The following is a 7684-nucleotide window of genomic DNA, read 5'->3' as shown; positions in this document are numbered from 1 at the left end:
GATGGAAAGTTATAATTCGTCTAAATGCATTACAAAATGAGAGCAATCAAGTAAAGGACATATCATATAAATAAGAACTCTATTCGCATTAAAAGTAAATCTCTACCAATATGTTTCCATCACTTTTCCAACCGACGTTCTTCACGGTAACTGCCACATGCATATCACAATTTGCGCCCACGAGGGTGCATGAATAAAGAAGAAAACGACGAGCCTAAACTCTCTGTTCAACTCACAATTGAGCTCATATATTCACTTTTGGACAAATACCACATCACATCTATGACTTTTGCCATGCATGCCTCAAATCTCTATAAATCTAAGCGTGTGGCCCATCATCTCCTTACCTATATGAATGGCATCATCTGATCACGAACAAATTCTTTTATCTTATTTTGTTTCTTTTTAGGGTTTTTTAATTTATTTGTATATCCCCAAATTTATGCTATATGCAGAATTACCTCCGAATTTACTAATTTACTCCTACAATTTCCTATAATAGTTCTTGTGCACGTGGTTAAATATTAAAAAAAAAAATTGTTTATTTTCTTACTATAAAATAAGTCAAATTCATTTTAAGATAAAATATATAAACGTGAATTATTACATTTGCCATAAATTTTATTTAAACATTTTTAAAGAAATTTTATGAAATAGATTTGTGTATAAAACTGGGATCAATATACTTTTATATACTTGCATACACAACATTTATTTTTTTAATTATATCAAACTTCATGTAACATATTTGTTTATCGGATCAAATCATCGAGCTCCAATTTGTTTATCTTAGTCATTAAATGTAGTGTTAAATTTGGAAAAGAATACAATAATATATTGTTGATGTGGTAATAAAAATATAACAAAATACTTAATATTAAGATGGTTTGTATAAGCTCGGCACAGAGCACATACTTTTCACAAGACTACAAGAAATCTTAATTATTGATAGACTTAAAATAAAAAAAAATACTAAAGATTAATGATGATTCCAATATAATTTTATATGACAAAATCATTCACATAAGCATACTAAGAAATTTGCACCGAAAATCAAAGATTCCTAATTTTACTCAAAAATTTAAGTTTTACTATAAAATATTCAAAAAAATATTATTATTTATTCCTTCTTTTTTTATATTTAGTTGAGCCGATATCAACCATTCTCCACTTTTATCTTTTTTCTAGGCTATTTTATAATAGTATCTTCATCGCCGACATCATATTGTGATATCAAGTTGGTATATAATAGCAAGCAAAAGACAATACAAGAGCCTAGAAATATATTAGGATATACTTGGATCAATCAAATTATATTATTATTCATAACTGATATGCATCAGAGACAATATGTATTGACAATCTTAAACTACAAAACAGATTGTATGGACCCTCTAACATAACTTTTTTAATGCAAGCAACCCTCAAGATTAATTTTAAAAATCTCTTGGAGTCAGGAATAAACAACTAACAAGTTTACAGTGGAAGCTAGGGGAACATAGTACATTCTTAAAAATTATTAATCTTTGCTTAATTTGTTTATAATGATAGGATCTCATTATTAACTAACTACAAGGCCTAGTGCATTATTATTATTATTGTGCATTAAAGGCAGGCAGAGGACCCAGGTGAGTCCTCTGTTAGAGCCCTAATGCCATTAGGAAAGAACCCTAGAGGGGGGTGAATAGAGTTTATGCTAATCTAATCCAATTTAATACCAATTAAAAACTTATTAACAAGTTATCCTAGCAAATAAGATATGCAATGAACTATTAGCAATGATAAGCAATATAAATAAGTGTAAACAAAATAATGGACAATATAAACAAAGAGGCAATGGCTAAAAATATGAACAAAAAGAGTTCGTCAATGCAAACTCAAACAAGCAATATGATCACGGAGTTCGGACCTTCCGTCCTACATCTTCGCTCCCCACTCCAGGGGAGAAATCCACTATCACACCGGGTTTTTAACGCTCCCCCAAAAACGTTTACACCTCACACTCGGTTTTCTAGCTCACCGAAAACTTTACAATCCATACTCTTGCAATCACACTCTATACCTTGTAAGTGTTAGTCTCTAGCCCGTATCTCCCTCAAGTGCTCGAATTTACAACCTCTTCCTAGGCTTTACTACCGATGCTACTCCTCTTGGGACGATCTCGTCTCTCACCATACACTCCTCTCGGTGTACAAGTGTATTACAAAGTGTATCCTCACAATTAGGCTCTCTACAACAAATGGTTATTATCTAAAATGGATGAGAACACAAATAAGTTCACGCTCTAAGTTACAAACCCACAACCCCAAATTATACTATGTATGAAATACTATAAGCTTAATGTGGGTGTGTGTAATAAAGAAATAAATCTAAACAAATCTAAACTCAATTAAAATCTAGCTTTAATTAAACGATTAACAAACAAATAAATATAAAGCTAGAAAGAGTTTAGGAAAATATCTTTATAGATCAAGAGAGAGAGGGAGATGAGTTGAATGCCCAAATATCAAATATTATCTCCTCAAGCCATTGTGAAAATTTCTTCACAAACTAAACTCTTAAACACACTTTTAAACCCTTAAACAAACTTTGTAAAACTCTTTAAAACTTTTCTCTTGTTGGGAAACAGAGCTGGGTATGAGGGGGTATATATAGGGAACCCCAAAGATCAAGAAAACCCAGCAAAAAAACCAAAAAACTAAAACATGACAAAGTCTGAAAATATAGCCGTTGGAGGCTATCAGTCGACTGACGGGTTCCGTCAGTCGACTGATGAGATGACCGTTATAAAATATAGCCGTTGGAGGCTATCAGTCGACTGACGGGTTCCGTCAGTCGACTGATGAGATGACCGTTATAGGTCAATCTCAGCTCATCAGTCGAGTCGACTGACGGGTTCCGTCAGTCGACTGATGAGATGACCGTTATAGGTCAATCTCAGCTCATCAGTCGACTAAAACTTTCTCATCTATCAACCGATAAACTCATCAGTTGACTGATAGATCATCAGTCGTAAAAATAGAAATATTTGATAATTCCAGATGATTTCTTCAGTCGACTGATCCTAAGATTGTTAAGTCCACAAATAAATAACTCAATATTTTCACAAAAATACATGTTTTGCAAACTTTCAAAATAATAAACATGATTTCATTGAACTAAATAAACTGATATTGATAAAATCATATATAAGCATATAAACATGAAACAAGTATGTATTTTCTAATTATATTCATTTATTTCATATCTATAGGTAAACTTGAAAACTCCAAAATGAAAACTTGTGTGTGTGTGTGTGTGTATAAAATCAAAACTAGTATGTGTGTATGTGATTGAGCTTGAAGTACTAAACACACATAATATAAAAACCCAAACTAAATATACCCAAGCTCTTGATTGGTCTTCAATATGCTCGTCTTGGATGCAGATGAAGCTTGATCTTGGATCTTGACTTGAATTGCATTTCTTCATGCCGATATTCCTTTCATCCTCCAAAGGATATGATCGTGAAAGCTCCATTCCATCCATCATCTAACTTATTGTTTGTCTATAATAATTAAGAAAACACAAACATTAGACAAACAATATTAGTTTTAAATTGTTTATTAAAACATCATCAAAATAAAAAACCCAACAATCTCCCCCTTTTGGATGATGACAAATAATTTACAAAAAGAGATATGCATGATACGAAATGAATATATAAATTATGATAATCATGCATGAAAACAAACAAGATATACTCATAATATTTCTCCCACTTTGACAACATCAAAAAGAGAAAAAAGATAAGAGAGCGAAGGCTCCCCCTACCTATAAGCACGGTGAGTATAAAAACAATAAAAGAAATATGGATGACTTGTTTGTTGGAAATTTGCAGTAAACAGACAATGAAAGAAAAATTAACTTGTATTCCTCTCAAAATCAATTACAATTTGGATTCCGATTACATAAGAGAGAGAATGAATTTGATTCTCCCCTTTGTTTAAAACTGGGTTCTTCTTGGTAGCGGTGGAGTGCCTCCTTATTTGATTCTCCCCTTTGTTTAAAACTGGGTTCTTCTTGGTAGCGGTGGAGTGCCTCCTTCGATTGATTGCGTCGAACTTGCTCTCCGTTGACGATCCGACCGTCCTATCTCACAAGACCGATTGAATTGCTTGATGACTTCGGTTTCGAACTCTTGACGAGTGTAAAGAACTCAGAACGAGTTGAAAACTCTGATAAGAGTTGTTGAAAACTCTGATAAGAGTTGTTGAAAACCGATTGTCTGGTTTGATGTGATTAATTTTGGTTGCAAACTTAATCACGAACTCTTAAATGAGTTTCAAAACTCAGAGCGAGTTGAAACTCCGTAAAAGAGTTGTTGGAACCGAAGATTCGGTTAATTGCCAAGTGGATTATGCCGTTGATGAAGGGATCTTCTGGGATTTGATTAACTGATCGTTGATAAGTTCTTTGATCTTCAAAAGATCTCATTCTTCGTGCTGTTGACCTGCTAAGATTTGTTGACCTTGGGTGGTTTTGATGCCAGCTCACCTCAACCTTATGCGGTTTTACTGCTAGAAACCGACCAACCTCTTACTTAGTTGAGTAAGTCGGTTATTTATAGGGGGATAAGGGGTGTAACCAACCCCTATTTCCGCTCCTTTGTGGGCGAGAATCCCTCAGAACGTGGGATAAACGGTTATAAGGCCGTTCAGCTTGTGTTTGAACAAGTCAAAACGCCCCAGTTGGCGTTCTAGTCCGTAACTCTGTGTCCAAGGCTTGAGACGCAGAGTTAAATCTCTGTTAGAGATTTGAGACGCACAGGTCACTAGTGCGTTGAAGTTCAACTCTGCGTCCAGAGTTTGGGACACAGTCGAGTCTGTTGAAGGACGCACGTGATGTGTGCATGTCGTGATTTAACTCTGCATTACAAAGTTCGATGTCTGCTGAGGAACGCACAGGTTGTGTGCGTTTTAAATTTGAGAAACGCAGAAGTGAATTTTTGCGTTTGAGAGAGGTTGTCGATTTGTAACCTCATTCATTATAACATTACCAAGGCTATTGCTTATTGATCTTCGCCTGTTATGAGAGTCGTCAGATTGTGACTCTCACTGTTGGTTACGAAGTCCACTGAACAGAGTTTTCATCAGCTGTCGGAAGCGTCATCAAATTGTAACTCTTCTCGATCTGTGTGAAAATCCCTCTATCTGTAGCTTTCGATTGTCGGCGCAAAAGCTATTTGATTGTAGCTTTCGTTGTTGGAATTTGACGGGAATCAACATCCATAGTGTTTTTAGATGAATATTTGCCCACAGCTCTCTACTAAGCAACTCACCAGCTAAGTCCAACCTTTTATTTCTAAAATCATTACACTGCTCATCAGCATCTCTAATAGTCGCTAATATAGTATTAATCATGCTGTTGCCGCAGCCATCAAGATCAATCATCTCAGAAATGAGGTCGTGTTTGTAGCGGTTGTAGAGCTGCGGTTGCAGTGATTAGAAAGTCGTCTGATCGTGACTTCTATTGTTAGGGCTTGATAGGGATTAGCTATCCGTTGTGATTTTTAGACAGCCTACAGAACCCCCTCCAAAGTTTTCGAAAGTTCGTGGTTGACTGGGACGAATTTTCGGAATACTTTGGATCTCAAAATTTAGTGGATCGATTGTTCCTTTCGCCTAATCTGAAGACATTGCTGAACTTGGCTGATTGTAATCTGCTTGTACTCATCCAACACACTCTTCAGTGGAGTCACCTGTTTCTTTTTGGCTTTAGTCACCTTGATGACTGACATTAGCCTCCCTCTATTTATTTAGAACCATGTCTTGGCTATAAACATAGAGGAATTCCTGTGGTTGAGTCAGAACGCACAAATAAATTTCCTATGTTATCACGCTGAAACGCAAAGCCGAATTCTGCGTTGAGGAGTTCAATTAATGCAGATGCACAGGTGGATTTTCTGTGCTGAAGCATTAAAACGCAGGGCTGAACTCTGCGTTCAGAAGTTCAAGCAACGCAGGCGCACAGGCCACGTTTGGCAGGATTTTGGGCCTAGAATCCCGACCCGATTTGACAGCTCATAGTTGTCTATAAATAGACCGCTAAGGGTCAAATCAAAAGTCACCCGACTTTTTGCCTTTTCTCTTTCGGAAGATTTTTAACGAAGACTCTTCGTTTTCAACTCCGGTGACCATGTTCATCTTCTCCGATCCTCCTCCATGGGTTCCAAGAAAAAGGCCGCTTCTCGCCCAAGATCTACTGCTGATGCAGCGCCGCCGCTTCAGGCTCCACCCGTCGGTGGTAAGTGTCGCCCTTCGTGGCCGTCAAACTTGCTTCGGCGAGTTCTTTAAACAACCTCAGATGTATTGCCGTCAAACTTGCTTCGGCGAGTTCTCTAAAAAAACCCTAGATGGGTTCTTGCAAACGAGAACGATGACTCGTTTCGATATTGTAACGCAGAGTTAAGACTCTGCGTTTTGAATTCGAAACATCAGGGTCTGACCCCTGCGTTTATAGAACTTTAACGCCAGGTTTGAACTGTGCGTTCGAAAACTTAACGCAGAGTTTGACCTCTGCGTTGATAAAAATTAACGCCAGGTCTGAACTGTGCGTTCGAAAGCTTAACGCAGAGTTTGACCTCTGCGTTGATGAAAATTAACGCCAGGTCTCCTCCAAAGTTTTCCAGTCTCGTTCTTTTATAGAAGAGTCTGGAATACTTTGGATATGACTGTCCCAACCTTCAATCGGTGTGACGGGATCTTGGAATGGTTTCTGTTCTCGATTCCTTCAATCCTCCAGGTTATTCGGTGCTTTGTCGAATGCTTGAGAGGATTCCGGTACTGCATTTATTGTCTGACCGTTGTCGGAATTTTGAATTTGAAGTCGATTCTTGATTTCTTGGCTTTTTTAGCTCGAGTTGGTTGTTTCAACACGGAATTGACCATTGGATGACGGCTTTGAATCTCCATTGTGACGCGTTATCCGGCGTTTAACACAGTTTATACTCGTAAGTCTTTTGGAGTCTACGCAGTTTAAGCTCTTAAGGAGTTGGAGCAGGGAGGTCTAGTTTATACTCATACACTCCTGGGAGTTATGTTAAGTTATCCTTAAGAATATTTTTTAGAAAAATATTCTCCAGAAACTTCTCAACAAAGAGGAGGGAATAGTTTATACTCGTATACCTTATTGGAGTATTAAGAAGCAGTTTATACTCGTATACTTTTCGGAGTGTTCTTTAGGTTCGAATAATCTGAACCGGCCCAAAAATGTGCCAAAAAGGCAGTATTTGGGCTCAAAAATCTTTCCAACCCTTCCAAATATATGGGAGAAGGGTTAAATAGGTGAAGGACTAAACTGTAGGTTGATCAAAAGTCGTTTCAATGCTTAATTCAGCTCCAATTTGAATTCTGGTTCAAATTTGGTTCAAACTGGTTCAATTTGGCTCAGACTGGCTCATTCTGGTTCAATCTGGCATACTTTGGCTCATTCTGGTCTGGTCTGGTCCAGCCAGGGTTCAATCTGGCTCAATTTGGCTCATTCTGGCTCATTCTGGCTCATTCTGGTCCATTCTGGTCCAATCTGGCTTGGTCTGGTTTAGCCCGGTCTGGTCTGGTTCAGCCAGATCTGGTTCAAGGCTATAAAAGGGGTTTTTTTCTTCATTTTCTTTTTTTTCTTCTTCTCTTTCTAGGGCCGCCCCCCC

This window comes from Asparagus officinalis, chromosome 7, assembly GCF_001876935.1.
Source record: "Asparagus officinalis chromosome 7, Aspof.V1, whole genome shotgun sequence".
In the NCBI taxonomy this organism is placed as follows: Eukaryota; Viridiplantae; Streptophyta; class Magnoliopsida; order Asparagales; family Asparagaceae; genus Asparagus; species Asparagus officinalis.
This window is presented reverse-complemented; position numbering follows the sequence as displayed.